The sequence below is a fragment of the Myotis daubentonii genome, chromosome 6, assembly GCF_963259705.1.
Source record: "Myotis daubentonii chromosome 6, mMyoDau2.1, whole genome shotgun sequence".
In the NCBI taxonomy this organism is placed as follows: Eukaryota; Metazoa; Chordata; class Mammalia; order Chiroptera; family Vespertilionidae; genus Myotis; species Myotis daubentonii.
The window spans coordinates 61,291,093-61,302,120 of NC_081845.1; positions in this window are offsets into that span (position 1 = coordinate 61,291,093).

Below are 11,028 nucleotides of genomic sequence, written 5' to 3' on the forward strand. Positions count from 1 at the left end.
ATAATATTAAAGTAAATGAGGACTCTTGAGTTGATGGAAAAGTAGAACCTTTCTCATATTAATTTTCAGAAAATAGTGTCCTCAGTATAGTCACATATGCCTGCTTGTGAATTGAAAGTCAGAATTCTTCCCAAATGTGCAAGACCAGCATGCAATGTGGTAGTCATTTCTGAAACCATTCTATACAGCTATTTTAATATTATTTTGTTTTATGTAAGAATTTCTAAGAAAAACTGGAATGATAAAGCAAAATTTTTAAGTATATTAGAATTATTAGAGTAAAATATACTCGGTAGCTAAATGTTCTGTGTTTTTAAGCCCTGAGAGTTTCCATTAGTATCACAGATGATAAAATGGGAACCCATTTGTCTCAACGTTTTAACTCTGGAGTAACACTAGTCTCCTTACTTAAAATGTAGCCAGAAATTATTCACATAACACCCATGCTTTTACTTGACTTCTAAAAATGCTGGGGTACTGACATTTTTAAAAGGTTATATACCAAGTTCTGGCTTCTTGTTATTATAGAGTGTCTTGGTAAAACTAACTCTACTTCCAATAATAAACTCTGAACAAAATATTGAAAAGGAACTATTTAAAGAATAATGCAGGCAGAGACTAGAAAGGATCTGACCCTTGAAGAGCCCATATTGATTTTTCACTCAGGGCACTTCCCGCTCCCCAAAGCAAACCAACGATAACACTCAAGCACAGTCACTGTTTCATCAGGTTGAAGAGTCTGTGTCTGGATTTCAAGCCTGTTTTAGAGGCTAGGAAGTTAGGGAGGTGGTATCCTAGGAAGGGGGACCACAGACAGGAAAGCCTAACATTCTCATTCCAGGGGGCCCAGAGGAAAATAATACCTAGAAGTTTGAACATCTTGAACAAAGATGTTAACAGCTTTGTCCAGAAAGGAAGACAGAGTTGGAGCTTAATCCCCCCAAGTTGAAGTGGGTGGGTAAACATTGCGGGCTTTTCCTTAATGCTGCAGAAGGGGCAACTCAGGGCTAATGGACTCAGGCACAAGGGCAGACCTAACAGAGGAGTAGGGAGGGTTGTGGGAAGAAGAGAGAGAACAGACTACAAGCTGAAAAAATATAGTTTTCCAATTTTTCTTGAAATGTCAGAAGTGGGTTCTGAAAACTGATGGGTCAATTTTATTTCAAACTAAGGAAACTTTCTAAAATAAATGACTAAATACTTCAGATGGATTGCATACTGCATAGGGAACACAGTTTATGCTGCTAGCAACTCTCACATAGTGTCATTATAAGTACAGATTTACAACTTTTAAGAAAAAAATTGAAAAGAGCGATGCTTATAAATTCCCCTCCTAAAAAATTTCCTACAGAAATAACCTAAATTGTGCACAGATATGTTTACAAGGATGTTCATTGAAATACTTTAATTAGTAAAATACTGTAAACAACCTAAAATCATTAATATACTCATCAGAATTATGGCCAGAAACAGATTGCTCACTCACATTATGTAATTTGAAGATAATTTAATAAAGGAACAATTTAAAAATATGTTGCAAGTTGCAGGGGAAATGGTGATAGGATTAGAGGGAGCAGTCTCCTACCACTTCTAGGAGCCTCTGGCCAAGGGGTATAGCCAGCCCAAGACATACCTTAAGAGAAGGAAGAACACCGAAACCGGTTTGGCTCAGTGGATAGAGCGTTGGCCTGCGGACTGAAAGGTCCCAGGTTCAATTCCGGTCAAGGGCATGTACCTGGGTTGCGGGCACATCCCCAGTAGGAGATGTGCAGGAGGCAGCTGATCGATGTTTCTCTCTCATCGATGTTTCTAACTCTCTATCTCTCTCCCTTCCTCTCTGTAAAAAATCAATAAAATATATTTTAAAAAAAAAGAGAGAAGGAAGAACAACTCTTCCCCACGCTCTCCAATCTTGTGGCTCAAACTTGAATTAGATGGTAAGAAAGCCTTTGGATGTGGTCCATGCATACCAGCTTCCTGGGATACAAAAGGAGGAGGAGAAGGATGGCAAATAAATCTAGAAAGGCAAATAGAAGATATTTACACTTGGTATAATTTACAGTGAAACTTGCATTTATCCATTAAAATAAATTGGGTTTATTAAAGTTAGAAAGGCAAGTAGTCAAACTGGATGAATACATTAAATAGTTGGATATGTTAATAAACAGTAGACACCTGAGAGATGAATCATAAAAAACATCAATATCTTCTCTTTCTGTCTATATCCATATATATAATATTTTAATATCCATATAGAATATCTATATCTATATATATAGTTTATAACTAGCCCCCTATCTGTACATCTGAATATGTATTTAAAATAAAAGATATTTGAAAACATATGCCAACTACTAGCAGTATTACTTCTAGAGGTTTGTTGTGCATTAGAGAGGATAGAAGACTGATGTTTTGTAGTTGTGAGACTTTAAAAAATATATAAGAATGTATTACTTTTATCACCATTTTTAAAGCATAGTTAAAGGAAAATAATCAGGGGCAGGAGGAGAAAAAATTAAAAGAAAACCATGATTACTAGGATCATGCATAATTTCAATAAGGACATCTTCTGACACCTCATGTAACTTATATACAGGCTTACTTATAGATGAGAGAAATGTGTCTGCAAAATATTTGACAGTTTCTCAGCTTATCACTGAGGACAAGCTGAAGAGATGTGTTTTAGTTTATCATACACCTAGGAATGTTTGAACCCCAAACCTGAGTGGCATCTGTAATGGTGTGCTCTGTCTTCTGTCCTGTTTTGATCATTTTTATGTTAGTGACTTATATCAGGTTATTAAATGACATGATGGAGACACACTGCTGAGCAAGATATGTAATCTAGTGACTGAATGAGGAGCCCAAAAAACATGGACAAGCAGAACAACCAATAAAATAATACTTTATCTGATGTAAATGTCAGGTTCCAAAATTGAGATAAACCAAAATTACTTACATATGCCCAGGATCAAGTAAATATGGCTTAGCCGCAGCATGGGTCTAACTTGAATCAATTCAGTACGTGTCATCATTACGATATGGCTCACTACAAAACTCAACTGATATTTACCACATTCATAAACTATAAGTTGCAAGAAAGCTATTTAGATTATACTGAGAATTGTAGAGTAGGTGGAGCATGCTCAAAGAGCTCTCATGCCAGCAGCAGAGTTTTGAAACCATATCTTAAGGGCACTGGTCAGAAGACCTGTCAGGATGTTGGCCTGAAGTAGGCCATGTGATACACAGCAGCTGTATCTGATGTGGAAGACTCTATGGGTCATGATGCACAGAGATGATTCCAGCTCAATACAGACAAAACGTATCTGACAGTGTTCTGACCTTAGAAGGCAATGAGCTTTTGGAAGATAAATTGTAGATGAGATTCAAGCAACTGACACCCAGATGCTTTCCACTCTGGCATCCTGTGGTTTCATATATTTCCCATTTTTTCACAGATGAAAATGGGACTTCCTCTGGTTTCAGCATTAGCATGCTGATGCTGAATTGATATTATTCTGGTTCCTGTCCTCACCATATGAAGCACCTGGGATATGAGAGGAATTGTTATTACCGGGGCCAGCTGACTGGGCTGCTGAATTTCTGTCAGCCTGCAGATAAAATCATTTCCAGTTTTCAGAGTTTCTCATGGACTCCGCTTTCTCTTTGTGAACCTCCCCGCTTGCTTTTTCAGCTCTTTTTATCTTTGTCTCCTCAGGTGTCTTATTTCTGAAGCTTTATCTTTCTGGAACTATATGCCTCCTATGATTTGCTAAGTTTTACTTGCAATCTCTTTTACTGTAATTGACTCTCCACTCTGCTGACCTCTCCCCTCTTGTTAGCAATGCTTTTTCATTATTGATCATCTGAGGGAATATGTAGTTTAAATTTTTTCAACCTCATCTTACTATCTTTAAATTTTATTTTTTCCTTCTCTAAAAACATTTTTCTATATTATTATTGTATTGAAAATGTATGTTTATTGAGCAAGTATTTTTTTTTTTGAATGCAAAGTATTTTACTGTATCTGTGACATGTGGCTAGGTTATTTCCCCAACCATACGAGAAACTTTTTATGTATTTCTCTTTTGCCAAACTTTATTTGTCCTCATGGAGAAGTGATATTCATCTTATTGATATTTAATAACTATTATAAAAGATTCACTGTAAAACTCATAACTTTTACATCAATAATTGATGCATAATCATTCAAGGAAAGATGGCACAAGCTAGTACGAAACAGTCTTACTTGTGGCCAGTCAAGCATGTGGAGATTCCAGAAGAGTGTACGAAGAAACTTAATATTTGAAACAAGTTTGATTCATGTATTTCAAGCCATACTATGTTTGTTTGTAGGGTGGGTGAAACATGGTGTCCACATTGGCTTTTCAAGTTCATATAATTTGTCTTCAGCTCCTAAGTGGGTCTAGGGCAATGATGGCGAACCGATGACACGCGTGTCAGAGGTGACACACGAACTCATTTTTTCGGTTGATTTTTCTTTGTTAAATGGCATTTAAACATATAAAATAAATATCAAAAATATACATCTTTGTTTTACTATGGTTGCAAAGATCAAAACATTTCTATATGTGACACGGCACCAGAGTTAAGTTAGGGTTTTTCAAAATGCTGACACGCCGAGCTCAAAAGGTTCGCCATCACTGGCCTAGGGCCAACATTTTGGACTTTTAGGCTATATCATCAGGATATTGTGGTTACTTTTAGGATATTGTGGTTAATAAGGAAAATGTTCCCCCTATTTAGAGGCTCCTGGAGCAGGGAAAGACTCAGGAGCCCTGATTCTTCTTTAACAATAACTTCAGCAAGGTTGCCAGTGGTTGGATTCCACTAGAAAGATTTACTTCTTGATGTATCTATCTCCTATTAGATGGAGAAAGAATCACTCTCCCAATAATGAGTTACAATATGAAATTAATTATCTTCAGTATATGCTTGGAACCCCAGAGAGACAGGCAGGGGGTTGAGAAATGAAACAAAATAGGTTTTATACAGCAATAATGCATTGCAGTTTTTCTACATTCCTCAAATTGAATATCTGGAGAGCATGTTGATATGTGCACTTGATATTCCATTGAAATCGAACGTTGAACATCTAATAAGATTTCACTTAAAATCCATCTTAGAAGTTTGAAAAGATAGGATGCATCAAAATATAGAATCTAACATCTAATAGAGCAAGTCTGGGAGACAGACTCGGGGCTGTGCTGGTGGAGAATGGGTGATTCTCATGCACAGACCCATCCCAGTGCTCAGAGGCTGGTGGGCTAGTGAGCAACCAAAAAGATGCCCTTCTTCCTGCATCAGATTGCTTTGTCTAAAGTATTGTCATTATAACCTAACTACCAGAAAGGTAAACTTTACCTTAAAAGATATTGGAAAGGTTGACATTTCTACTTCAAAAAATAAGATTCCATAATCCAAAATCAAAGGTTGTAAGCTTTGGTGCCATATTTTGTTTGTTTGACTAGAGTTGTTTGTGATAGTTATCCACCTGAGAACTTTACATCATATTAGTTTATAATCCTTAACATGGTAAAATTATTTTTATAAATTAATTTTTAAATTGTAGTTGATATTTAGTATTACACTAGTTTCAGGTGTACAGCATACTGGTTAGACATTTATGTAACTTGTGAGGTAATGCCCCCAATAAGTCTAGCACCATCTGACACTGTACATAGTTATTACAATATTATTGACTATATTCCCTATGCTGTACTTTATATAGTATAGCAAAATTCTTAGTGGAAGATTTTCTGAACATGGGCTTTCAAATAAAATCTGTTGAGAACTTAAAAAAATATTCATAATGTCTTTTTACTCTCCAATGTCTTTCTTTCTGTATGCTCTTTTTTACTAAGCAAATATTAAAATATTTCCAAAGATAATTAAAGATTATGATTTTAGTATTTAGAAATTCTTTGATAATTTATATTTATAGTTTGTTGCATCAAAAGTTATACTCTTACAAATTTTATTGATTGATTGATTGATTAAGGTATTACATATGTGTCCGTATCCCCCCCGTTACCCCTCCAACCCTCACTCATGCCATCGTCCCTCTGGTGTCTGTGTCCATTGGTTAGACTTATATGCATGCATACAAGTCCTTTGGTTGATCGCTTCCCCTTATCCTCATCCTCCCCTACTTTCCCTCTGAGGTTTGATGGTCTGATCGATGCTTCTCTGTCTCTGGATCTGTTTTTGTTCATCAGTTTATGTTGTTCATTATATTCCACAAATGAGTGAGATCATGTGATATTTATCTTTCTCTGACTGGCTTATTTTGCTTAGCATAATGCTCTCCAGTTCCACCCATGCTGTTGCAAATGGTAAGAATTCCTTTTTTTTTACTGCATTGTAGTATTCCATTGTGTAGATGTACCACCGTTTTTTAATCCACTCATCTGTTGATGGGCACTTAAACTGTTTCCAAATCTTAGCTATTGTAAATGGTGCTGCTATGAACATAGGGATGCATATATCCTTTCTGACTGGTGTTTCTAGTTTCTTGGGATATATTCCTAGAAATGGGATCAGTGGGTCAATTATTATTAGTGTGGGGGTAAGTGTTTCTGAGCACATACTGAGAAATTAACATAAATCTGGAGGAAAGACTTTCTAAATTTGAAATTATATCTACATGTATTACACCCCTCAGGAGCTCCTCAGCATAAAGTTCACATTTTTGTGAATGATTTTCTAACCTTAATTCCACCATTTCCTACTCCCAACTGATAGTTCTTGCAATCATTACCTGCTTCCCTATTAGGCTTTGCATATGCCTCCCCTGGACATCACTAATAGACATGTCCTATGGATTATTTCCACTTCTTGCCTAAATGTATAACCTTCATGCAAGTCCCAGGTAAATCTAATTTCCTGCTTGAAACCCTCCTAGACCCTAAGCTAAGCATAGGTGATATCTACTTGTTGGAATTAGCTCGTTTATTGCCTCTATTACTAATTTTACATATCTGCACATACTATTTTTACATTGTCTTGGTTTGCTGAATTTTTGTTTAATTTTTCATATTCTGTGTCATGTCATTCAACCAAGGACAGGTGTTTCACGTGATTCTACATTATTAGTGGTTTTACATAAATTAGTTTTGTTTAAAACCCTGGAGGAGCCATCGTAATATTATTATGTAGGAGATGCTTAATTAATATCAACATTAAGCCAATGAATGATTGGATTTTCTTGGAGAAAAACATGTAGCTATTGTTTAATTTTATAAAAGTAAATTTAAATATACCCTAAGATATTATAAAAATATACAAAGTCCACCTAAATGAGAATGACCAGGGGCTATTGATGAGGATTTGCCCCAGCAAAGGAGTTAGTCACTATCAGTTGTACTGGGCAGAAACTCAAAGGCAGACAGGCAGGCAGAGGAGCTGAAAGGCTTTATAATGGAGCAAAAGAAAAGGCTTTAAGAATACTCTGACTGGAGGTTATTGACAAGGAAGTTGGAAAGGGGCTAACTAGAAGGGAGGAATCCTATGTGATTGTTTGGTAACCATATTTGGCTTTCTTTGGTTGGTTCTGTGTTGGAAGTGGGGGAGAAAGGTGGCAAAAATTGGGGGGAAAAGCACTTATTGACCAAGTTATGATCACTTTGGGCCAGGTGCTGCAGAGGTTGTGTTTAGTTTCCTGGGCTGGTTGTTGCAGAGGTTGTGGGTCAGGGGTCCATTGTCATTATAGTTTCGCCATGCAGATCTGTTGATATATTCAGTCTCTCAGTACAATAATAGCTTATATGTTTGTAGTGCCTTCCAAGGTCCCTAGAACTGTACAGACTCTTTCATTTGTCCCTTAGAGCAGCTCTGTGGGCCTGATAGGCATTCACACTTAACCATTACCAAAAGACAACCGAGGCTTAGAGAAGCAATGTCCTCCCCAGTGTATCAAATCTAGGAAGAGAAAGTGCTTCAGCTTGGACTCACATCTTCTGGATGCCCGTTCAGACTTAAGAAGCAATAATTGTGAATACATATGGAATCAGGCAAAGGCTGATACAAATGAGAAGAATAAAAGCCCAGGGAAATTCCATGACACTGTTGAAAGTTAGGAGGATGCAGTCTTGAGTGCCTGAAGGATATCTGGGGAACGGAAACGTTACTCAGAACAGAGTGAGAGAGTCTGAGGCTATTTGGGAGTAGGATGATGGTAGCGAAAGATGAAACGCTTCCGAAGAGGTGAAGGGGAGGGAAGGAAGCACCAGCCTTGGCAGCTGGAATTTCAGTTCCGTTCTTTCAACAGGGATGCCCCATCTCCAGCAGGCAGCTCTGCACCCTCTGGGGCTTGCAGTCGAATGGGAGGGAAACATTTGTAAAAGATATTTCAGTCCAATTTTAAGAAGCTTCCAACTTGATGTAAGAAGTGTGTTAGAAGAAGAATTTTAGGGAAATGCCGGGAGAAGAAAGGGAGAAGGAAAGGGACTTACTACTTACCAAAGTACCATTTACCAGAGTCCATTTAGCAGGAATACTAATGGAGGGAACGGTGCTTGAGGGAGGAAGAGCTCCAAAGAGGCAGCAGTAATTCAGTCACTAGATGATCCTATTGCTAGTAATTGCTACCTTAAGGCTAGAGAGGAAGTGAGAGGGGATACGAGCGTGTGAAAAGGGAGATGCAGGCTTTATCCAAGCCTGGATAGGGACAGAAAGAGCAATGAGCAAGGAAATTTATTTTCGGACTGGTCAAAAGCGTAGTGTCTTGACTTCCTCTCATGGGTCAATTGCCATCTCGTCTAAGAAATATTCTCTGGCTGCTCCTTCCCTCTCCATCTCTATGGGGTGTACGCATGTTTTTCCTGGAATTAGACTACGACTATTTACTAATGTAGGCAAATATCATGATGGTGTCATTACCATGGGCACCATTTATTCTTGCTCTAATAGGTCTACTCATCTTCTTTCAAATAACAAGCCTGTCACACTCCAAAATTTGGTCATTACTATAATTTATGGAAATAACAGAAGCCAGACAACTTCTTATAAAGGCTAATTCCTCCAAAAGGATTGGTGTGTGTGTGTGTGTGTGTGTGTGTGTGTGTGTGTGTATTAAACTATGAGGAAGTTCTCTAAAACCCCAGCCTGTGCCACAATGGCAGTTACCTTCCCTATAGATTCCCAAACTGCAGGTCCACTTCAAATTCCAGGGGACAGTCATCCATTCCTGGTAGATGGCAGGGTGCTAATAACCTAAAGAGCAGCTGCTCTGAGATGAATGTGCTGCCTGTGGCCCTGTGAGGGGACAGCAATGTTTCAGGGTTGGTACAATGCCATCTCCACAATTCCTGCTTATATGCCCTGTCCACAAAATACCAAGTGAAGTGGGCTTGGGGGGACTGATTGGCCATATTTCATCAATAGGAAAGTTAAACTGAAACCACTAGACCAGAATAATATACAATAGAAAGTAGAAATGTTTCAGCTTTAGCTTACCGCTCACATTCCTACTTGATTTGCAGAACATTCTTATCTGAGGGGATATTTTTCAGTTCTCCAGGTATCGTTATGAGGGTAGAAAGCACAACATACAAGTTAGCTAATAGAAGTCTCTGTGTGTGATCTGTAAACCAAGTTTTTGGCCAGGATTCTGTTAAGTTAAACAACCAGAAAATGACAGTTCAACCCTGAAGAGCTATCCAGAGACTGACATTTGGCTGAACCCTGAGCCATCAGCATACAAGGGATGGCATGGCTCAGGGACTAGAACTCATTGGTGTCAATACGCGGCAGTTCTGCTGAGCTTTCTTCACAGACATCCCATAGCTTACAGCTTTATGAATCATGAGGCTAGTTCCCTTTCCTAATGTGCTTCTGAATTATAAAATACAATCCAGTCTTTTCTAACTACTGCATTCCACCTCCCACGATTAATCACACTCCATCTGTTCAAATGGCAGGAAACTTTTGTTCTGTTACTATTTTGTTCTATTAATCTTTTGTCCTGTTAACGACTATTGCAAGATGAGCTGCCCCTTCTATTGGTGACCTTGTTTAATTCTTACCTGAATTCTGAAGGTGGGGGCTTATTGTCCCCACTTTGCAGGAAGCCATGGCAGCCTCACAGAGTTAAGGAAACTGCCCCCAGTTTCCCAGTGTCTATAGCAGGGGTAGGCAACCTTTTTGTGAGTGCGTGCCCAAACCAGCAAAATCTCTGACTCAAAATTCTTCTGCGTGCCAACCCTAATTTTTTGAGAACATGTTACGCCTACTTGATATCTCTTAAGGTATACGTATGTGAAGAACCTTGAAGAAATAATAAAATTCATTCGAGCGACAAAAACACAGTATATGATGATGAAAAATACATTTATTTTTTAATATATACATGTACACTGGTAGTCCGACAGAAAACTTTATGACTCCGTTTGATATTATCAGTGGGACTTTTGCTGCTGCATCACTGATGACAGAGATTTTACATCAGGTTTATATTTCGTGACCTTCAGAGATATGCACAAGCTACTACTTTCATCCATCAGGCTACTCCTATTATGAGACTTAACACAATTCATCACTAAGAACAATGATTCACAAGTGTATGTGGATGAAACCAAAACACTGGTCGGATCTAGGAAGGCAGGGAGAGTTAAGGCAGAGGCATAGAAATTGCTCTTCCCCTCTCTCATCAATCCATGTCTATGGTATTTAAGATAACTTGTTATGTAAAATTATTTAAGATGCACCTGCACTGAATTTATCTGAAAAATAAAAAAGTCGATATTAAGAAAAAAATTGTAAATGGAAGGTTATAAGAGAGGGTTTCATGTGCCAGCAAAAGTTACTGGCGTGCCATGTTTGGCATGCGTGCCAGGGGTTGCCCACCCCTGGTCTGTAGTAAAGGATAGAGGTCTCTCCTTCAGGGCCTGTGTCCACACGCCTAAGTCGGGCAGCTTTTACTCCGTATTCCATAAAGACATGCGGCTGTTCCGAATTAGGAGAAAGATATTTTTTAAAAGATTTTTTTTCCTTTTCAAACCGTGG